Source organism: Danio aesculapii, chromosome 6 (assembly GCF_903798145.1).
Source record: "Danio aesculapii chromosome 6, fDanAes4.1, whole genome shotgun sequence".
Taxonomy (NCBI): Eukaryota; Metazoa; Chordata; class Actinopteri; order Cypriniformes; family Danionidae; genus Danio; species Danio aesculapii.
The window spans coordinates 6288604-6313463 of NC_079440.1; the positions used below are offsets into that span (position 1 = coordinate 6288604).

The 24860-nt window shown below is 35.9% G+C and overlaps 1 long non-coding RNA gene across 1 annotated transcript in view; it reads right to left on the minus strand.

Moving 5' to 3' along the window:
- LOC130230021 (uncharacterized) overlaps positions 1-24860 on the minus strand; it is a 91620-nt gene that overhangs the window by 10531 nt on the left and 56229 nt on the right. Inside the window, exon 2 of the long non-coding RNA XR_008837897.1 lies at positions 6126-6219. This is a non-coding gene — a long non-coding RNA (uncharacterized LOC130230021). The remainder of the gene's footprint in view (positions 1-6125; positions 6220-24860) is intronic.

The window sequence follows — 24860 nt, forward strand, 5'->3', positions numbered from 1 at the left end:
ACAGCATGAAGTTCGCTGGTTCAAGCCTCTGCAGGGTCAGTTGGCATCTCTGTGTGGAGTTTGCATGTTCTCCTCGTGTAGGTGTGGGTTTCCTCCAGGTGCTTCAGTTCCCCTACAGTCCAAAGACATGTGCTATAGGTCAATTGGATGAACTAAATGAGTGTCCTTATGTATGAGTGTGTGTGTGTGTGTGAATGAGTGAGTGTGTATGGGTGTTTTCACAGTGATGGGTTGCAGATGGAAGGGCATCCGCTGTGTAAAACATATGCTGGAATAGTTGGCGGTTCATTCCGCTGTGGCGACCCCTGATGAATAAGGGACTAAGCCGAAGGAAAATGAATGAATGAATGGTAGTTGTTGTATTACGTAGTAGTAAATCTTACAGATTTGGAAGACAGAGCAGACAAAAATAATGTCAAAACATAAATATGAATAAAATCTAATTTACTAGTTGTTGTTTATTCTAAGTTATTCTAATTGTTTTGGTTATTTTTTATTTGTTTGTATTTATTTCTCTTTAATTGTAAGTGGCTTTGTACAAAAGCATCTGTTAAATGACTAAATGCAAATGTTAATTTTCTTAATTGTGATTATTTTATATCAGTTTCAGTGCGCCTTTGTGTTTTTATTTTTTAAAAATAATATACATTATTTGATTGAATTATAAAATTCATTCATTCATTTTCTTTTCAGCTTAGTCCCTTTATTAATTCGGGGTTGCCACAGCGGAATGAACCGCCAACTTATCCAGCACATGTTTTAACCCAGCAGATTCCCTTCCAGCTGGAACCCACCACAGGGAAACATCCACACACACCGATTCACACACATACACTACAGACAATTTAGCTTACCCAATTCACCTATAGCGCATGTGTTTGGACTTGTGGGGGAAACCGGAGCACCTGGAGGAAACCGACGCCAATACTAGGAGAACATGCAAACTCCGTAAAACATATGCTCTCAAACACACACACGTACGCACACAGTCTCATTCACACACTTTCTCTCTCCCACATACACATACGTCTCTCACACACTCTTTTTCTCTCTTTCTCAAACACACACACAAACACAGATCTTCTTTAAGAGCTGTATATCAGTGAGTTACATGTGTGTGTGACGTGATGTTAATGAGCTGCTCATGAATGTGCTGTGTGAGCTTATTGAACATGACAGTGTGAAAGGGCAGAGCGTCACACTCATGTGCAGATTTATGACCTCAGATAGTAAAACTCAGATTGACTTCTCACCACGCCTCAAATGTTTGCTTTCTGCTCCTCATAAAACACACTCATCATTCTGGTGGTGGTGAAAGAGACAACAGAGAGCTGGATTAACATGATGACAATCCACACACACACTCACACACACACATAATCAGTTTTTCAGTGTATGTGAGTTAGATCGGGCTGTTTGAAATAGTTTGAAGGGAAATGACTAAAAATCATGGACCAGACTGAACAGAACAGCTCAGCAAAGCTTGATTTATGTGATCATAAATCATTCTGATACGCAGATTTGACGATCGAGAAACATTTCTTCTTCTCTTCGGTTTATTTTTGTCTTTTTTTTCCAGGATTTTATCAATAGAAAGTAAAATATTTATTCCAAAGCATCATTATTATAGTCCCTTTGAGGATACTGTAGTTTATTAATAGTTTGGATTTAATTGTATTACATTAATATTTTCCATTTAAAAAATATTAAAAATATAATCTCATCATTTTGAACTTGGGTGTCACGGTGGCGCAGTGGGTAGCACAATCGCCTCAGAGCAAGAAGGTCGCTGGTTCGAGCCTTGGCAGGGTCAGTTGGCATTACTGTGTGGAGTAAATTGTCCGTAGTGTATGTGTATGAATGAGAGTGTATGAGTGTTTCCCAGTCATGGGTTGCAGCTAGAAGGGCATCCGCTGCGTAAAATATATGCTGGATAAGTTGGCGGTTCATTCCACTGTGGCGACCCCAGCTTAATAAAGAGACTTAGCCAAAAAGAAAATGAATGAACAGATGAATGAATGTTGAACTTTATTCAGAATTTGAAATCTTTTGCATTAAATATTATTTATCTGAGAGTGACTAAATCATCACCAATTCACAGGGGTGTATTTTACCAGTAAGTGAGGTAAGCTTAGGGCCCCAGGAAATCTGGGGGTCCCCAATAAATATACAGATGTATATATTAGACCTATAAACTACAGTTAAAGTCAGAATTATTAGCCCCCCTGTTTATTTTTTCTCCCAATTTCTGTTTAACAGAGAGATTTTTTTCCAACACATTTTTAAACATAATAGTTTTAATAACTCATTTCTAATAACTGATTTATTTTATCTTTGCCATGATGACAGTAAATAATATTTGACTAGATATTTTTCAAGACACTTCTATACAGCTTAAAGTGATATATAAAGGCTTAACTAGGTTAATTAGGTTAACTAGGCAGGTTAGGGTAATTAGGCAAATTATTGTATAACGATTGTTTGTAATGTAGAGTATCGAAAAATATATAAGCTTAAAAGCTTAAAGGGGCTAATAATTTTGACCTTAAAATGTTTTTTTTTTTTAATTAAAAACTGCTTTTATTCTAGCCAAAATCAAGCAAATAAGACTTTCTCCAGAAGAAAAAATATTATCAGACATACTGTGAAAAATTCCTTGCTCTGTTAAACATCATTTGGAAAATATTTTAAAAAAGAAGAAAAATTCAAAGGGGGTTTAATAATTCTGATTGCAACTGTATTTGACTCCGTTCTGACTAATCTCTCATTCAGTTGTTATTATACAGTTATTAGCCCTCCTGTGATTCTTTGGCTAATTTTCCTTTGGCTTAGTCCCTTTTTCCTTTGGCTTAGTCCCTTTATTCATTACTAATTTTCCTTTGGCTTAGTCCCTTTATTCATCAGTGGTCGCCACAGCGTAATAAACCGCCAACTATCCCAGCTTTTATGCAGCGGATGCCTTCCAGCCGCAACCCAGTACTGGGAAACACCCATACACTTTCAATTCACACACACACACACTCATACACTACTGCCAATTTAGTTTATTCAATTCACCTATAGCGCATATAGCCACGGTGCCACCTCGGGCTAATAATAATGAAAAAAATTAAAAGGAAAAACATGATGGGAAATACTGTGAAAATCTCATCACTTTGTCATACATAACTTTGGAAATATGTAATATTATTAATATTAATTATATTCATTCATTAATTTTCTTTTCGGCTTAGTCCCTTTATTAATCCGGGGTTGCCACAGTGGAATGAACCGCCAACTTATTCAGCATATGTTTTACGCAGCGGATGCCCTTCCAGCCGCAACCCATCTCTGGGAAACACCCATACACACTCATTTACACTCATACACTATGGACAATTTAGCTTACTCAATTCACCTGTACCGCATGTCTTTAGACTGTGGGGGAAACCGAAGCACCCGGAGGAAACCCACGGAGAACATGCAAACTCCACACAGAAACGCCAACTGACCCAGCCGAGGCTCGAACCAGCGACCTTCTTGCTGTAAGGCGACAGCACTACCTACTGCCTACTACCTTAATTTTAATCTAAATAACTTTGACAAAGTGCACACTAAAAAATACTAGGTCCACACAATCGATTCGTGTTGAGACAACATGAAGATATTAAGTTAGCTCATTAGTTTTCACAAATTTAAGTGGATTGAACATAAAACAATTAAGTTGACCCAAAAGAAACCTCAAAATGTACGTTGTTTCAGCTCATTTTAAATAAGCAGTTTAAACAAACAGCAAACGTAATTCTTTTTTTTGGAGTGCATCAGCGCAGCAAGACAAATCCCAATATTAAAATCAGGCTGAATTATGAAGCTCCTCTAATTGGCAGCTGGACAGTCTCGCGTCTGTAATAATTCACATCTACTGTCCAAATGTGACTGCGGGATTCAGTCCGACTCATTTTATGCAGGAGCGCGGACGCAATAAAAGCCTCGGCGCTCTTCATTCTCTGCCCGCGTCGACTGCATGATAAATCAAAGCGCAGATATTTCAGCAGAATTTAGCCCAAGGAGAGGTAATTTAAATAATATCTCTTGCGCCCGAGCTGCTTCCGAATAAAAATTATGTCTTAGGCAATATTTCACCCAATATGAAGCAGAGAAAATGATTTTCTTCCTAAATAACAAAAACGCAGTAACTCAAATAGGCAACCTTTCTATAAGCAAGGTTAATTACGTCTGCTTCTGGAAGAGATGCGGAAAACAGATGCAAACCTTCATTACATTTCATTATCCAGTGCATCTGTGGATTTGGGAAGTGATCATTACGCATTATAATCTGTCACTGGTGTTTTCAGGAAGGTTTCTGACTTGGAAAGGTTATGGAAGTCACGGCTCTGGAGATCTGGAGCGTTAATGGAGCTGATTATTAAACTGAATTATTAATCTGCGAGGAGCTGTTGGCGGGTGGGAAAAAAGCACAATGACTCTGTGAATGAGTTTATAATCGTGTGTACATTAGTAACAGTTGTTAAGCTGACAATATGATTCGGCTGCGCCTTTGTGGCCTTGTTAAGATAAAGATAAACTTGAAATATTATGTATATATATATATATATATATATATATATATATATATATATATATATATATATATATATATATATATATATATATATATATATATATATATATATATATATATATATATATTAAATAAGGACCTGTTTGGCATGTTTGGCTCAGTGGTTAAGACTGTCACCTCACAGCAAGAAGATTACTGGTTCGAGTCCCGGCTGGGTCAGTTGGCATTTCTGTGTGGAGTTTGCATGTTCTCTCCATGTTGGGTTTTCTACGGGTGCTCCGGTTTCCCCCACAGTCCAAACACATGCGCTATAGGGGAATTGAATAGGCTAAATTGGGGTATAAGTGTGTGTGTGAATGAGTGTGTATGACGAATAAAGGGACTGGCCATAGTGTGTGTAAATGTAAGAGTGTATGGGTGTTTTCCAGTACTGTGGAAAAATATGCTGGAATAGTTGGTGGTTCATTCCGCTGTGGCGACCCCTGTTAAATAACAGACTAAGCTGAAGGAATATGAATGGAAATTGTGATTTAAAAAGTTGTAATGCTATGCTAAGCCATAATTATGAATTGAAATTATGACCTGAACAGTATATATATATATATATATATATATATATATATATATATATATATACATATACATATACAGTATTGATGAGCCACGACTGTGTTTCAAATGACATCAATGTTTTCTAAGTGCACTGCGACGGGAGTGCAATTGTAAACATGACGATCTCTAGAACTGAACTGTAAAAATATTTGAAAGCAAATGACACCTAAGAGAGATGACTTTAATGCTTTTTTTAATCATTCCAAGTTTAAATGTTAGAATATTCTAAATAAATAGGGCATAGGGGGGATAACTGGGAATGGAACACAGCCAGGAACTATGTTTCTAACTACAGATCCAGAGGTAGTTGCAAGCAAATCAACTAACTATGTTTATAATGACACAACTTGCGACCTTAGTTGGCTAACGATGGTTTTCGGAAACGCACCCCAGAGCATTATTTAACAGCAGATAAAAATAAAAAAATAAATAATGTTTTTTTTATTTTGAAGTTTAGTGAATTTTTCTAAAAGTGACCCCAAAATTACGAAAAATAAATCTTTTTTTATTAAATGTTTCTCATGACACCAGTTATAAAGAACTTTTTATATCACAAAAACAACTGGCACACTCCAGCAAACACACACCATCCGAACAAACAAACAATAAGAATCTGCTGCTTTATGGTTTATAAATACTGTCTTGCTAAAAACATTTACACATATGGAGGTACATTTAGCACTAGAAAATACACCCTTAGGTTTAGTCAAAAAGAGTGTTGTCCTTTGATTAAACATTGATGAATTTCTACACACCGATGAGGGAAAACCTGGACATTCACAGAGTGTGTGTTGTTTGTTCACGCAGAATAGATTTAAGGATTGAAATGAACTTTAGCTGATTTATTTTCAGAGGTTTAGTGAAGGCGGCTCATTTTTGACCCAAGGGACAGACGGTCTACACAGAATAGAATAGAATAAAACAACAGGAGGGTTAAAGCAACATATCTTACCATTCGTATGGTTTTTAATCTGCAGGAGTTTTAATCTGGTGAAGATCAAACATCTGGTCAATCATCTCTGAGGGAAAGAGTCTGAATAAAGAACCTGAGGAGGAGGAGAGAGAGAGATGGAGGGTTAGCAGTGTTTTATGTGTGTTTTTAATTGTGTGTGTGTGTGTGTGTGCGTGCGTGCGTGCGTGCGTGCGTGCGTGCGTGCGTGCATGCGTGCGTGCGTGCGTGCGTGTGTGTGTGTATGTGTGTTTGTGTGGTGTCTGCGGTGCCTTCTGAGAAGATCTGAGAGCTGAAGAGATCCACACACTAATGTTTCTCACACACTGAACAGTCTGATTCACAACACGTTCCTGTTTCTCCTCTCTTTCCAGGTAATTCTGGGAAAGTCAATTCACAATTACTCACCGTATATATTATTTAAACGTACTGTTAACCAGGTTACATATTTTTACTGTAGCATTTTTACTGTTTTGTTTGTGTAAAATATGGACAAAACCTAACATTGGGTTAAATTTGGCCCTTTTAATATTAAAAAAATAACCCAGCAGTTAGTTTTGTTTCATGTTTTACTCAAAAACTGTGCTGAAATAACCCAAACGGTTAAAAAAAATCTGTGAAACCTACACCTTAAACTGTACACCTTACTAGTACCAGGTTGGACCCCCTTTTGCCTTCAGAGCTACCTTAGTCCTTCGTGTCATAGATTCAACAAGGCACTGGAAATATTCCTCAGAGATTTTGGTCTATATTGACATGATAGCATCACACAGCTGCTGCAGATTTGTCAGCTGCACATCTATGATGCGAATCTCCCGTTCCACCACATAACAAAGGTGCTCTATTGGATTGAGATCTGGTGACTGTGAGTCCAGTGAACTCATTGTCATGTTCAAGAAACTGAGATGATTCGCGCTTCATGACGTGGCGCGTTATCCTGCTGGAAGTAACCATCAGAAGATGGATACACTGTGGTCATAAAGGCATGGACATGGTCAGCAGCAATACTCAGGTAGGCTGTGGTGTTGACACGATGCTCAGTTGGGAAAAATGGGGCCCAAAGTGCGCCAAGAAAATATCCCCCACACCGTTACACCACCACCATTAGCCTGAACCATTGATACAAGGCAGGATGGGTCCATGCTTTCATGTTGTTGACACCAAATTCTGACCCACCATCCGAATGTTGCAGCAGAAATCGAGACTCATCAGACCAGGCAACGTTTTTCAAATCTTCTGTTGTCTAACTTTGGTGGGCCTGTGCCAATTGTAACCTCAGTTTCCTGTTCTTAGCTAACAGGAGTGGCGCCCGGTGTGGTCTTCTGCTGCTGTAGGAAGTGGTTGGACATCAAGGTTGGACGTGTTGTGTATTTAGAGATGCTCTTCTGCAGACCTCGGTTGTAATGGATGGTCATTTGAGTTTCTGTTGCCGTTCTATCAGCTGGGGCCAGTCTGGCCATTCTCCTCTTACCTCTGGCATCAACAAGGCATTTGCGCCCACAGAACTGCCGCTCACTGGATATTTTCTCTTTTTTGGACCATTCTCTGTAAACCCTAGAGATGGTTGTGCATGAAAATCCCTCTAGATCAGCAATTTCTGAAACACTCAGATCAGCCTGTCTGGCACCAACAACCATGCCACGTTCAAAGTCACTTAAATCACCTTTCTTCCCCATTCTCATGCTCGGTTTGAACTGCAGCAGATCGTCTTGACCATGTCTACATGCCTAAATGCATTGAGTTCCATGTGATTGGCTGATTAGAAATTTGCATTAACAAGCAGTTGGACAGGTGTACCTAATAAAGTGATATATATATATATATATATATACATACACATAGGGGTATACTGTAAAACCATTCTAGATAACTACATATTGTATTTTGGAAACTGATTAAATCATGAGAGTTTTATTATTATTAATAGGAATAAAATTAAACACCTGGTGACATCAGTCATAAGGAATGTTTTTAGAGGTGGCATTATGTTACATAATAATAAAAGATTACTAAAAAGAAAAAAGGTTGGTCCATTCAGAATAGTTTTTTTTTTTTTTTTTTTACATTTATTTAGTTTTGACAGGTTTTCTCCAAACTCTGTGCTTCAATTCTTGTGTTTTGCTCTAAAAATACATTAAAATCTTGTAAAATTGTTCTTTATTTCATCTCAAGAACCATTGGACTCGCCAATTCCTGTATTGGATGTATTTTTTCATTACGATGTGGCCAGAGAAATCATACACATAAAAAACCCCAACAGAAACATGCTTTAAAAAATTAAAGAGCGGCCATTTTAATATCATGTTGCATTTAAATCAATTGCGCCATTAAAACACAATCCTTCCTCGTATCCCAAAACTAGCCGCCTCTAGGAGAATTAACAGCCAAATAAACAGCATATTAAAGCCATGTTGCTTAATATGGTATCATTACAACTATATTATGAATTATTCAACACATCGCCAGCACTTAAAGGGATAGTTCACCTAAAAATTAACATTAGCTCACCATGTACTGTATATGAGTTTCTTTCTTCTGCTTAACACAAAGATATTATGAAGAAAGCTCAAAATCTGAAATCATTGTCTTCAATAGTAGGAAAACAAATATGGAGGTCAATGGTTACAGATTTCCAGCATTTTTCTAAATATCTTCTATTGTGTTCAGTAGCAGAAAGAAAGCCATGTGAAGAAAGCCTTTAATACAAGCGTTTCAATACAAAATCTAAACTAAGCTTCATATTTGTCTGAAATGAAACACAACCAAATTTAAACACACGCACGCACGCACGCACGCACAAAAACACACACACACACACACACACACACACACAAATCACCTCTGAATTAAACATAACGGCGGCACAAGGAACACTGAGAGAAAGAGATGTGTGTGTGTGTGTGTGAGTGTACGAGGAGAACAGGAGCTCCTCTGTTGACAAAGTTGGGTAATTAGAGCCAAGAGCCCATTAAAGGAGAATATTCAAAGGTGATAAATGGCTTTAATAAAGGAGCAGTGTTTCCCTTTAACAGAGACAAATCCTCAGCATCTTTCTGATAAAACACGACACGCAGATCTCTCTCCTTCATCTCACCTGATCCGGACCCGTGTGTGTGTGTTTCTGCTGATTATCTTTTGTTGGAGTGCACGCAAGATCTCCTCCTCCAGTGGTGTGTTTTTTCTTAGATATAAATCTTGTGCGCTCAGACGTTAATTAGTCGCATAAAGGCCTGTGTTTGCTCGCCGGGTGGAAATCTGACAGGAATTTGGAGTTTTTGTGAATGGCTGAGAGGAGCGAGTCGAGCTGCTGCTTTATGAGTCCGGCGGCTGGAGAGAGATTCTCTCACATTAATACTACATCTCTTTTAGAGCCTGTCCACATCTGAACACAACACAGATGAGAAGAAAAGGAAAAGAAAAATGCTGGAGGGAGGAGGGATACGAATAGAAGGATACATTGTGTTTGGTGTTGGCCATATAGCATTGCAGACTGCATTTTCTGAATACAAGTTTTTGTACACTAAAAATGCTGCACTGTAAAAAGAGTACTGTAATTTCAATGGTAAAAAAACAGTAACTTGGTTAACAGTATATTTCCTTTATATATATATATATATATATATATATATATATATATATATATATATATATATATATATATATATATATATATATATATATATATATATATATTACACTGTAAAAAATGCTACAGTAAGAATCTGTAACCTGGTTAGCAGTAGGTTTCCCCCTTATATACCCTGTAAAAAATGTCTATAATTCCACTGGTAAAAACTGTACTAGTGCTACTGTAAAACTGCTATAGTAAGAATCTGTAACCTGACGAACAGTAAGTTTCCCTAATACACAGTAAAAAATTACCGTAATATAAACAGTAAGCACTTAACACGTTTTTACAATTATTTTTTCAGGGTTTTCACCATTATTAGTCAGGACAGTAGAGAGTATTGACAGAAAAGCATGGGGAGCAGAGAGAGGGGAAGGATCGACATAGGACCGCAAGGCGGAATCAAACTCGGGTCGGCGTGAGCACCGGAGTGTATGTGTCGTTAGTTTTTTACCGTTAAGATTAGAGTCTGTTTTTGACAGTATATATATATATATATATATATATATATATATATATATATATATATATATATATATATATATATATATAGTTGAAGTCAGAATATAGAATATATTATATAGAATATAGTCAGACTCATATCTGTTTAATTAGCATTGTTCCATTTGGGTTGTGCAGTTTAATTGACAGCATTTCTACAAAGTATGTTGTATACTGTAAACATGCAATGTAAACATGTATACTGTAAACTTTTTTGTCACATCCATAATGCATGCTTATTTTCCTTATTTAAAGTATAAAAAATGTTTACAGATTGATCTTTTTTTTTTATATAAACAGATGTGTCAATATAATGGTAAGGTATACTTTCTATTTGTATTTATGTTTTGAGTTTTTACTGCAAATAACTACATCCATAACGCTGGAATCAGCCCATTATATATATATATATATATATATATATATATATATATATATATATAGAGAGAGAGAGAGAGAGAGAGAGAGAGAGAGAGAGAGAGAGAGAGAGAGAGAGAGAGAGAGAGAGAGAGAGAGAGAGAGAAAATTCGTGTTTAGTTTATGAATGACAAATGAAATAAATATTAAAAATCTGTAAATTCAACTGTAGAAATGCTAGAGCAATAATCTGTAACCTGGCTAACAGTATGTTTTTAACACAAGGTAAGGCAAGGCAATATAGCACATTTCATACACAATGGTAATTCAAAGTGCTTTACAAAGTGCTCAAGGGAGCTGTAACATACAGTAAAAATTACCATAATTTAAACAGTAAAAAATTTGTAAAAATGCTAGAATAAAAACCTGTAACCGGGTTTACAGTACACTTCCTTGACATATTTTAAGAAAATGTACCGTTAACCAGGTTACAGATTTTTACTGTAGCATATTCACATTTTTTTACTGCTGAAATTAAGGTCGTTTTTTTTTTTACAGTGTAATAGCAAAAAAAAAACTGTAAAAATGCTAGAATAAAAGCCTGTAACCTGGTTTACAGTACACTTCCTTGATATATATTAAGAAAATGTACTGTTAAGAGCAATACAGCACCCTATATGCAGAGTACACAGGATGCGTAGGGTATCAACTATGGAGGGGGGCACCATCTCGGTTGCTCAAAACAAATATATTAATATTTGTTTAATAATATTAACATAAACTGAGTGTATGTAAAATATATATTGATCATTTGTTGTTAAATACATAAAAATTTTCATTTTATGACGAACACAAAAAAAACGTGACTGGTATAACATAATTTATACAAGTTGCAGCTCTATGCCTGGAAAAAGACAGCAGCGGTCTGCAGCCGAGAAGAGGAAAAATGTATTAAATGAATCGTGTGCATGACTTTCAGGTAACTTATGTCCATGAATGAAAAACATATTTTTGGTTGTTCAAGTAAATTAGTGAGGCTAACGTTTAAACTTCTCCACAACTGCACCAAATCTGCCTTATTTGTCGTTTACGTTCAGTTTCTTGCTTTGCTGCTTTGCATTGTGCTTTAAACTATGACAGGACATGTTCAATGACTCCGCGTTTGCCCCATTAACTTGTGCAATACTTTACAATTCTGTTTGCACACCAGCTACATACACATGCACTGCACAATTATTTTACTGTGTGTACTATTTATTATTATAGTTATTATGTTAAATAATTATATATTATAGAATTCTTTGCAGTTATCATTGATTATTGTTTTGCCTATTTCTATACATTTCTTATTGCTGCTGTTGTTATTGCTTGTATCACTGCGATGACAATAAAGTCTCTTTAGTCTTTACATCAGTGGAATGATGTGTTTTAATAGGCCGATTTTTGTACATTATTATATGAAATAACAAAACGGACTCTGTCTGTGGTTTCTGAAGGGTTATTAATATAAAATGAGTCAAATTACTGTAAGCCACAGGCCAGAAACCATTTTTATTGCATGAATTCATTAATGCTTATTTTTTCTGATTGTTAACAACGTTTTTATTTAAAAATACACTCATTAATTCTTAAAAAACACAAATGTCTTTGATTTATTCTGAAATCAAATCAGGGGTCTGAATCAGGGGTCAGTTTTTGTCACCATAGATTATAGTGCAAGTTAAATCCACATTTTGGTTGTAGTTTGTAAACATTATGAAGAGTGCTTCACCAGCCTGGTGTCTTAATGGTATATTTTTCTTTAAAGGGCACCTCTGGTAAAAAAATCTACTTTTCAAGCTGTTTGGACAGACATATGTGCATGTATGGTATATAGACCATATATGTATGGTGTATAGACTGTCATATTGGGGTGATATAAGCACACCCAGTGCTTTTTTTTCAATTTAACAACATAAAAAACGGTGGACCAATTTGAGCTGTTTTCAAATCGACCGCTACTTGATGAAGGAGAGCGGTCCCCCCGCCCACCAATATTGATTGACAGGCGCGTCATCATATCCTCAGTTTGTTGATTCACGTCCGCCATTTTCAGCGTGAGTCGAAGCGATATCACTAAAGGAACACGCTAGCTCTATTTTTAGATGCAAGGCTCATTGGGCTCAACACAAGAGCAATATTCTCCACATTATCGCTCTAATCAGAATTATTGGTTGTATCTTTAGGTAGGTTTGCAAACATGTGTGCTTTACCTTATACTTCAACCGTTTGCATTTCTCGCGATCCCAGAAGCTCCCTGTGATCTTAACTAGCATGCGGGCGCCGCGGACTGCTGCAGAAACCTACGTTTAGAATTCAAAAATGCGTGGCGCGACGATTCGGGACACTTTATGTTTCTGCCGCGCCACAGAGAGTGTCTGGTGTGCCGTGTCGCGGCTTCGAGCGGCGCATCCGGTGCCTCAGTCAAAGTTAATTCAGTGTGCGTGGTTATTAGTCTCTGTGTACAAGCTCGGCACTTGAAACTAGCACACAGCTGGCTGTAAAACTGTACAGACACAAATGATTTTGTACTCTCTGCTTGGTCTGTGTCAGAGTCGTACATGTACGACTGAATGGTGATCCTCTCTCTCCTTCTCTGTCTGCCTGTCTGACTCTGTTGCAAACGCAGAGCAGGTAAGCTCATGGCCCCGCCCCCTTGTTACATTGGCGGGAAGCCGAAACTAATTTACATGTGAAGCAACACACCCATAAATCAGCGAACTGTGGACACGCCCCCAACATGACACTTTTTAACGCATTATAATAAAAAAATCTATCTATGGTGCTCCACCGGAAAAAGGTGGTTTTCCATCTTCAGGTTGGAGGAAAGTCTTAACCCCAGGTGCAGGAGTTTAAGTGTCTCAGGGTTTTGTTCACGAGTGAGGGAAGGATGGAACGTGAGATTGACAGGCGGATTGGTGCAGCAGCAGAAGTAATGCGGTCAATGTACCGGTCCGTTGTGGTAAAGAAGGAGCTGAGCCGAAAGGCAAAGCTTTCAATTTACCAGTCAATCTACGTTCCTACTTTTACCCATGGTCATGAGCTTTGGGTCATGACTGAAAGGACAAGATCTCAGATATAAGCGGCCGAAATGAGTTTCCTTCGCAGGATGGCAGGGCGCACCCTTATAGACAGGGTGATGAGCTCTGACACCCAGGAGGAGCTCGGAGTAGAGCCGCTGCTCCTCCACATCAAGAGAAATCAGCTGAGGTGGCTCGGACATCTGTTTCGGATGCCTCCTGGACGCCTACCTAGGGAGGTGTTCCAGGCATGTCTCACAGGGAGGAGGCCTCAGGAAAGACCCAGGACACGGTGGAGGGACTATTTCTCTCAGAGGGTCTGGAGGAAGTGCCTGGGGAGAAGGAAGTCTGGGGTTCTCTCATAAGACTGCTGCCCCCGCGACCCGGCCCCAGTAAAGCGGCAGAAAATGAATGAATGAATGACTAATTTCTTCTGTATTGTACATGGAGGTTTAATGCTGAAATTAGTCACTAAAGAAGATGAGGTGGCATGACCAGCACTGCTCCAGAGGCACTGAGGACCGTCCATCTCTACAGGTACAGAGAGGGTTTTATTCCTTACCTTTTGTAAATGTTTGAAATTGGGAATGTTTCTGCAGAACACATGTCAGTGTTTATTTTGACGTGAACTTTTATTTTGTAATGTAAATATTTGAATGTTTAAGTATAATTTTGAGTGTTTATATGCATATTTAGGTATATAAATAAATAAACACATGTTTAAATACATATGTTTGTGTGATTTTGTTCTGTGGGGGCACCACAGTAAAATTTTGGCACCCTTTTGACCAGCAGCAGCTCCGGTTAAGAGATAAATCATGTTTTGTTTATAAAAGATACATTAAATGAATATTAAAATACTGAATATTGAAGAAAAAGAAAAAATAAATAAAAGATTTGGTTACATTTCCCAGTCCTGTTTACATCTGTTAAAGATCGCTATATTAAAGATTTAATTATTGTTTAAGGTTGAATGAGCTGTAATGTGTGTGTGTGTGTGTGCGTGCGTGCGTGCGTGCGTGCGTGCGTGTGACAGCATTCATAGGGTCTTGAGGGTCTCTCCTGCACTGTAATGACAAGCGTTATTGTGTTGGCTTTGTAATTAGCCACTTAACAAGCTGACCTGAATGAAGCCTGTGCAATAAAGAGCTGAATGAGATGCCTCAAAGCTTTTGTTTGGCGATTAGACCACACACTCTGTACAGCAAGATTCAGAGATAGTTGAAGTTGTAAATCGAGCTTTCTAATGTGGGTTTTCCATATGAGGATCCATATTTAGTTTCAGAAAGAACCTAAATACTATAGTGTTTTGATTCATACTGTAGGAAAGTATTTAAAATAATATGTGGTATTTCTACAGTAATATAAACAAATGACTAAATACTCTAGTTTTCTACAAATATAAAATATGCCATAGTTTACTGTAGTAAAAACTAAGGTGTATTTCTGTATTTATTAGTTTATCAGTAGTTAGTATGCTGGAGCATTCATCAAAAAAGTGTTGTAAACGCTATAGTACACTCACAAAATTACCTTTTCTGTGTGTTCAAACTAATTGAGTTGAAACAACACAGTTATTAAGTTGTTTTGGCCACAACTTAATGTTTTATGTTCAATCCACCTAAAAAAAACAATGTAATAGATTTGTGTTGGGACAACATGAAGAAACTGTGTATGTTTTACAGTGTATATACTGTACATTTTACTACAGTACAGTTCAAAAACATCACGGTACTTAGGCCTGGAAACTACTATACATTTTAATCTGGGTGTCAATTACATTTTCATCAATTTCTGCTATCGAAGTTCTCAATAACTCCAAAAAACAACAAAGAAACTGCTTTCATAGGCTGGTTTTCTGGGATATTCAAATCAAGTTGATACTTGAAACAAAACAGATGCCAATTACATCCCCCGAGCTAAAAAGAGCATCATCTGCACAATCCACCTCCTCTCAGATGAGCCTCTGCTGTTTTAATGGCGTCTACAAGTCCAACAAACCTGCCAGAACACACACAGAACTCATGCACGAGCAGAAAACAGCAGCATTCATGTTCAATCTGAGCTCTAAACCAACAGTGATTGTGCTGTAAATGCGGATCCTCAAACTGTGTGTGAACAGGCGACCTGAGAGCAGTAAAAATCAAACCCTGCGGATGAACACACACACACACACACACACGCACGCACACACTCGGTCACGCGAGATTATTTAGCACTGAGTAACGGCGGCTCGTTGCTTTCATTTTGAGACTTTAGAGAAACTTAAGTGTCTCCGAAGGTTCCCTGGTGTGCCATGTGGAAGTTGTACTTGTGTGTGTGCGTGTGCAGTTATTAACTCCTGTTTAGATAAAAACACACAACGCCCGCTGAGCTCGATTGTGATTGGCTAACGAGGCCACAGTCAAACCGAATGAATCAAACACATCGATCAGAAATACATTTGATGCTTCCATGAGCAATATTGAGATTTTACAATCAAAGAGCTTGTTAACCCAGCGCTGGACTGAAACCGTACCATTTTAAAGGGGTCAATAATGCCGCCAGAGCCGCTAATGAACTTTGTACATCTGATCTAGTGTATGTGTGTGTGTGTGTGTATGTGTGTGTGTGTGTGTGTGTATGTGTGTGTGTGTGTGTGTGTGTGTGTGTGTGTGTGTGTGGTCTTACATTGAGGACTGCTCCCTGTAGTCTCAGATCAGACATGTCTGAGTGAGATACAGCTAAATATGAATCATAATTTAGCGTAGATGCAGTAGCAGATGATGTCCAATAGAGGCCAGTCTGTCTGTTTGAGTGCATATGAAAAATTATTGTTTATATGACAGTTTTTCTCAATTGCTTTGGCACATTTTTTGAAGCAGACTTAACATTTTCTAAATTATAAATGTCAAAACTGTTTGCTGGAACTTCAGAACTTTATTGCATGTCTGCAAAATGTAGTTCAAACATTTCATACTTGCTTCAAAACCTAGTTATTATTACCTAGTTACCTGTTTATTTAGCAGACATTGCAATCAATGTCAATATCAGATATTCATGGCGTAAAAATGTGCATATACAAATGTTTGATAATTAAATAGTTTTGAGTGTGATGGTTTACACGATGAAAAATGATTGAGAAGCTGTGAAGAGTTTGACGGTTTAAATGAGAATTCACTCATCAGTTTTGATCAACAAGTCATAAGCAATTAGTTTTTATCCAAACTGGACAGTTGTGCTTACTGTTTGCACACATGTGCCAAAGCATTTGATTTGCAAAAATCAATAAGAAATGCCACTCTGAAGTGAATAATAAGCTAATGGTTCAGAGATTTGAACTTATTGTGTTGAAAAATAAACATTTCAATCGAGAATTAAGCCAAAGCATATTCAAAAAAAAATTATTCAAATGTTTTAAGGAAAACAAGAATCAAACTAATTAAACAATACAGTAAACAGATTTATAATGTAAAACAAATGTTTCTTATGTTAAACTTCCTGTTTCTACTAATTAAAGAAATATTTCAACAAAATATAATTATAAAGAAACATATTTGAGTAAAAGCTGCAGAAAATGTCAGCCTTAAGCAGGGGTTCCCAAACTTTTCAGCCTGTGAACCCCAAAATAATGCGAGCGACCCCCAGAATCCACGGAGGTGGTTATAAAATTCAATTCAATTAAATTTAACTCAATTAGTTTATTGTCATGTGCACAGTAAGGAAACAAGTTTCCCTGTACAATAAAATTCTATGCCGTCCACATTGAAGTCATACACATAATATACACATCATACACGTCATACACATATATATATATATACACAGAAGTGACAGAAGTATAACAATGAAATGTGTAAATATATATATATGAATGTAAACAATATATAATACTGATTGTGGAGTAATGTAAACAGATGTAAACAATGTATAATAGTTAATTGTGTAAAATTGTGCTTATTATGCAGAAAAAGTACCTAGTGCAATTGGCTTATGTGCAAACAACAGTATAATGACCGGAGCAGAGTGTGTGTATGCATTAATAGTGCAAACTGAAACAAAGAATATATTTAGCTATTTTGAGCAGAATAAATATATATATATATATATTGTATATATAATAAATATACAAATGTTGCGCACACAAAAAAGCTATATCTATATAAACACAAGTATACTGACAAGACAAAAAGTGCAACAGTCTAGCAACCATATAATTTTATTAATCATTTATTAATTTGTTTAATTTAATATTAACCGCACCTAATGAGACTGGTTGGCACTATTCTTGGTTTAATTTTGGAGATCATTTCCAATTTATTTCTCTCCAATTTAATTTCTGTATTTATTTTTGATGATAGCCATAAAGTTGTCAGAAAGTTTGACCTGGTGCTATAAAATCAATCTGCTGTAGCTGACACTATTGCTGTCATGTTAATCTAACATAACCATCAATACTATAAGAAAATAATTGAAGGCTTTTCATTTGCATGTTGTTGTTTTTTTTATTTAACTATTAACTACTATTTTATATTCTGTGGGTTATGAATAAAATGTGGCAATTCTAATAGTTTAATCAAATTTATTTGACTTTTGGAAATCATAAAGCGACCCCCCACTTTGGGAATCACTGGCCTATAGCATCACTGGAATAAATAACATTATAAATTGTTTTAATTTGTAATGATCATTCACCAAATATACTGCATTTAAAAAGAGAAAAAATAGACTTAGTGAGGATAAAAGTCTTTAAATACATGCCTGAAAAATATGGTTATCATTTAATGTGATTAATTTATATTAATATATTACATTTATATAATTGTTATATATTATTATGTTTACATTTTATTTCCTTTGTGATATCCTCATTATTATTATGACTTCAGTGTATGCATGTTATAGACAGAACATGTTACGAAACAAACAATGAATATTTTGTTTTAAATCAAAACTGTGCTCAAACTGCTTTGTTTACTCAAATGGATTAAGTTCACAGTGCTCATTAGGAGTAGTTTTTGAACTTAAATGGTTTGTTGCAATCGGTTTCCCAAAATGGTTTGAGTTACCTTAACTTATTGGGTTTTACAGTGCATATATAAGTACACCCCTCACAGATCTCTCTTTTAAATTCATATTTTAATAGGAAGCTATACAATATTATATTTGTGCATATATATATTAGATTAGTCAGTACTGAAGCCAAACCTGGAGCTTATCTAACAAAATAACTTACAATAACGGTCCAAAAACAAGTACACCCAAATTTATATGCTATAGAAAAATATTAAATACAAATTTAAAAAGAGGAAAAATCAAGAGAAGCAAAAAAAAAAAAAAAAATGCAAAAACTTCATTGAAATTTTGTAGGTTGTATTTTATTTTTTCAATATTTTGCTTAAATTTAATTGTATTATCTTTCAATTTCTAAATATGTTTGGTGACTAAAATATTATTTTAATAAATATATTTGTTTAATAAATCTGTTTTGTTCAAAATACATTGCCTGTATTCACTGAGAAATGGATACAAATATTCATTTTCAAAATAGGCTGTACTCAATTATGCTGAGCACTGTATATTAAAAAAATGAGAAAACAAATGGCTTTTACATTTTCAGATCTTTCAGGTTTATGATAAAACTTCAAACACATTTGAAATGCCTGATTATTATTAAGCACAGTATATAAAGCACATTTCCTCAGGCCTGAGTGTGAGTGTGAGTGTGTGTGTTGATGAATTGCACCCATTCCACTGAATGGCTCTCAGCTGTCATTTCCAGTATTGGCAGTAGGTGGCAGGATCCATACATTGATTTACTGTGGTCCGGAGGTAATGTCATTCAGTCCACAGGCCTCTGTACAGTGTACAGTACAGTCTCATTACAAAACACACACACACACTGCTTCAAAACTCAAACTTGTCATGCTTTAGTACTTTTTTACAGTATTTTTATTGATATGATCAGTGTGTTACTTCAGTATTTCAGCTTCTATTAATAAATTATTATTTTTTATATTAGTAAATTCAAATTAGCTTCTATTTTTTAGATTTTCAATTTTCAAAAGCCTTTTTAAATAGCTTTTTTATTATTTTATTTTCTTGATGTTAGCAATTATTTAATATAATTATTGATTATTTAATAATCTCTCTCTCTACATAATTTTCATTCATTCATTCATTCATTTTCTTTTCGGCTTAGTCCCTTTATTAATCCGGAGTCGCCACAGTGGAATGAACCGCCAACTTATCCAGCACGTTTTACACAGCGGATGCCCTTCCATCTCTGAGAAACATCCACACACACTCATTCACACCCATACACTACGGACAATTTAGCCTACCCAAGTCACCTGTACCGCATGTCTTTGGACTGTGGGGGAAATTGGAGCACCCGGAGGAAACCCACGTGAACGCAGGGAGAACATGCAAACTCCACACAGAAACGGCAACTGACCCAGCCGAGACTCGAATCAGCGACCTTCTTGCTGTGAGGTGACAGCACTTCTACATAATTTTGTTTTATTTAATTTAATGTTTATTTTAGTTTCCCTTTAGATACTTTTAGGGTATTATACTATAATTGAGATTATATTACTATAATTAATAATATATTAATTATATATTAATACACAATGTTTAAGTACACATTGTTCAAGTATCTTGAAAGGTTTTAATTTACTGTAATAACCCTGGTTCCAATTCTGATCAAGTCTCATTGGTGTGTACAGTTTAATATTCTTAATATTGTCTTTTAACATAACAGAGCATGTGGAATTCATTCATTCATTTTCTTTTCAGCTTAGTCCCTTTATTAATCTGGTCGCCACAGCGGAATGAACCACCAAACTTATGCAGCATATGTTTTACGCAGCGGATACCCTTCCAGCTGCAACCCATCACTGTGAAACACCCATACACTCTTATTCACACACATACACTACGGACAATTCAGCTTACCCAATTCACCTATAGCGCATGTCTTTTGGACTTGTGGGGGAAACCAGAGCACCTGGAGGAAACCCATGCGAACACGGGGAAAACATGCAAACTCCACACAGAAATGCCAACTGACCTAGCCGAGGCTCAAACTAGTGACCTTCTTGCTGTGAGGCGAGAGCGCCACCCATTGCGCCACCATGCTACCCAGAATGTAGAATGACACTTAATTAAATAATTAGTAAATAGCTGACCTAAGTAATTAACTGGACCTCTTGAGAGCGACCATGGTCCCCTGTTTAATCTCACAGTATCTAACTCTCTAGAAAGTGTTGTTCGCGTGTGTGTTTTCAGTGTTTAGTGAGAGTTTTGAGAGTTCTTTTGGCTGTCTTGCACCCTGACAGCCTTTCAGCTCAATAATGCAAAGCATCATTTGCATAACAATGCCACTATGAGCCATAATAAGAGTCTCCTGACTGAATACTGGCATCACATACAGGCATGCAGAATCAAAGACACCTGCATTACAGCACCACAGCTCCTGCTAAACACACATCAACACTCCACTGAAGAAGAGTTTAACGTCCTACACTAGAGAAGCTCCTTCATATGGCTTTTGGGACATATTTTATGATAAAGTACACTGTAAAATATCTATAAATTAGAAGTTTTTTGTATTTTGTGTATATTTAATTTTTTTACCCATTTATTTATGCGTTTGAATTGCATAATGGGACCTCAATCTTTCTTCCAACGTCTTTAAACCTTGAAAAGTTTGAAAAAGTGACTTTTATAATTATTTTTAATAGTTTAAAGTGCTATATTGTCTGGGTTGGTGTTGTATATTACAATACATAAACATTGTAATAAGCTGCCATGCAGTACATTTTCTGTATTATCTCTTATAGATTTTTCAAACTACTAAAATGTTAATAAAAGTCACTTTGTTAAACCGTAGAGATGAATTTTCAACATCTAAAGTCGACAGGGCAGAGATCAACGTCCCATAATGCAATTCACAATGGTAGATAAACATGAAACACTTGCGAATCACAAAATACAGAGACTGTTAATTAATAGATATTTTTTACAGAGTATTTTATCACTTTTTTTTAACAAAATATTGTCACTATTTAGATAAAATCTTCAATTCTGTCACTATTAACCAAATTACTATTACTATTAACCTATTATTACTATTAATACTACAGTTTGGCTCCAAAATACTCATTAAAGGGATAGTTCACCCCAAAATTAAAATGGACTATCTATTTATTGCTAACTTACCCAAATTATTTAGCTTGTTTTATGCAAAAACTCACTTAATTTTGACATTATTTAATAAAAAAAAATAAATAAAAAAAACTTTTTACTTGTCTAGATGTTTTTTGATTTAAGAATTTTTTTAATCTAAAAACAAGACAAAAACACTAAGAAAAAACTGTTTTGTAGTGCAAACTTTCAGACTTAATGCCTATGGAGTTTGAATCCATTACCAATCAACATCAACTGTTTATAAATTAGAGCACACTGTAAAAATATCCATACATTAGCAGTTTTCCACATGTATTTCCCCTGTTTATTTATGCTTTTGAATTGCATTACGGGACCTTGACCTTTCTTCCAACAACTTTAAACCTTGAAAAGTTTAATTAAGTGACTTTTACTAACATTTTTAATAGTTTAATGTGATATATTTTCTGGGTTGGTGTTGTATATTATGCTACAAAAGCCTTGTAGCAAACTGCCAGTACATTTGCAGTTATTTTACAGACTCATTTCTCTCTATATTGTTTCTTATAGATTATTTAAAACTGCTGAAATGTCATTAAAAGTCACTTTGTTAAACTGTAGAGTTGAATTTTTAGCATCTAAAGTCGACAAAGCACAGATAAATGTCCCATAATGCAATTCACAACAGTAAATAAACGGAAAAACAGAAAACATGGAAACTGTTAATTAACAGATATTTATCTACAGTGTATTTTATCCCTTTTTTTAAACAAAAACCACTCCATTCTCTCACTTTTTACACAAAATCTTCAATTCTGTCACTATTAACCTGTTTTTATAACTATTTACCTAATAGTACAAATAATACTATTGATATAATCATAGTTTGGCTCCAAAACATTCATTAAAGGGATAGTTCACCAAAAAATGAAATGTACTATCCATTTACTCTCCCTCAAGTGGTTATAAACTTTTATGAGATTCTGTCTTCTGTTGAACACAAAAGAAAATATTTTAAAGACAGAGAAAACCATTGACTTCTATAGTAAGAAAAACAAACACTTTAGAAATCAATGGTTTTAAACATTTTTCAAAATATCTCCTCTCGTGGTCAACAAAAGATAAAACCCATAGTGGTTTGAATTATGAGTTAAGGATGACAGAATTTTCATTTTTGGGTGAGCTACCCCTTTAAGGGTCATTTGTAATGTTTATACTTTATACTAGGCTTCATCCATTTGTCAACAAGACATTTCTAGTCAATGGTTACAGGTTTCCTGTGGTTAAAGGTTTCTAACATTTTACAAAGTATCTTATTTTGTGTTCAACGGAAAAGGAAGCATTAATTTTCCATGGGCTTAGTCCCTTTACTCATCAGGGTTCGCCACAGCGGAATGAACCGCCAACTTACCCAGCATATGTTTTACACAGTGGATACCCTTCCAGCAGCAAACCAGTACTGATAAACATCCATACACACTCACATGCACACATACACTATGGCCAATTTAGTTTATTCAATTGACCTATAGCGCATGCATGTGTTTGGACTGTGAGGGAAACCGGAGCACCCAGAGGAAACCCACACCAACTCAGGGAGAACATGCAAACTCCACACAGAAATGCCAACTGACCCAGCCGGGACTGAGGTGACAGTGCTAACCACTGAGCCACCGCGTCACCCCTCAATTGGATAATCACATTATTTATTGTACCATTTAGCCTGTGTAATATTAATCAGTCAGCGTGATGCTGTGCAGCTCAAAGTTAAGTTTAATCTCTGTCAGTGTTTGGTTGTGAGGGTGTTTTGTTGTTGACTTTGGTATGGTAATCAGCGGTGATGTTGTGTCGGGTCACAGGGTGGTTATGGAAGCGCAGGTTTAGCTGAACTGAGATGAGAGCTGTTTTCGCTGTCCTCCGTCATGAATAATAGAGTTTGAGGAGTCCCGTGCGTGTGCCATGGCATTGTTCACAGTTTGTGTCACACCAGCGCATGGTTAACTAGGCAAAACAAAAGCTTTTCAATATTTCAGTGAGTTAGAGATGCGCTGCGAGCACCGGCCGGAGTGAGAAACACACTGAGAGACGCAGAGATCTGACACACACACACACACACACACATGCAGATAACTCTGAAAACTGACATTTGCTGTATTTAAAAATGCAGTTGATTTGATTTGGGTTAAGAATGCTTAGGTTTTAGATATGTGTACTGTAAAAATATCTGTTAATTAACATTTTCCTAACACGTTCACAAGTGTTTTCTGTTTATTTACGGTTGTGAATTGCATTATGGGATGTTGATTTCTGCTCTGTCGACTTTTGATGTTGAAATTGAAGTCTACAGTTGAATAAAGTGACTTTTATTGACATTTCAGTAGTTTGAAATAATTTATAAGAGATAATATACAGAGAAATAAGTCTGTAAAACAGCAGTAAATGTACTGGAAGTTTATTATAATGTTTTTGTAGCCGAATAAACAACATCAACTCAGATAAAATATCATTTCAAAGCATTGAAAATGTTAATAAAAGTCACTTTTTCAAAACTTTTCAAGGTTAAAAGTCATTGGGAGAAAGATCAAAAATTCACAAAATACAAAAATACTCTAATCTTAAAATAATTGTTGGTTGATTCTTAAATGATTAAAACTTCATATCAATAGGAAGGAGAGTCTGAAATTTTGCACTGCAAAAAAAAAAAAAAAAAAAAAAGTACTGTTCATAGACTTTTTGTCTAGTTTCTAGATTAAGGCCCAATCCCAATTCTATTTTTGTACCACTTCCCTTTCCCCTTGGCCCTTGAAACTGAGTGTGAAGGGGAAGGGCTTCAAAATTTACCCCTAAGAAATGAGACAGCACTACAACACCTGCACACATCGTCATATGTCATCGTGAGCTCTTGCTTCATATGAGATCAACAATCGTGAATGCTAGTTATTCCAATTGCGTTATTTTTTTTGGTTGGTATTTATCTTTAGGAAATCACTGAAGGCATATATCATGTTATATTAATGATCCAATGTGGCAATAAGATCGTAA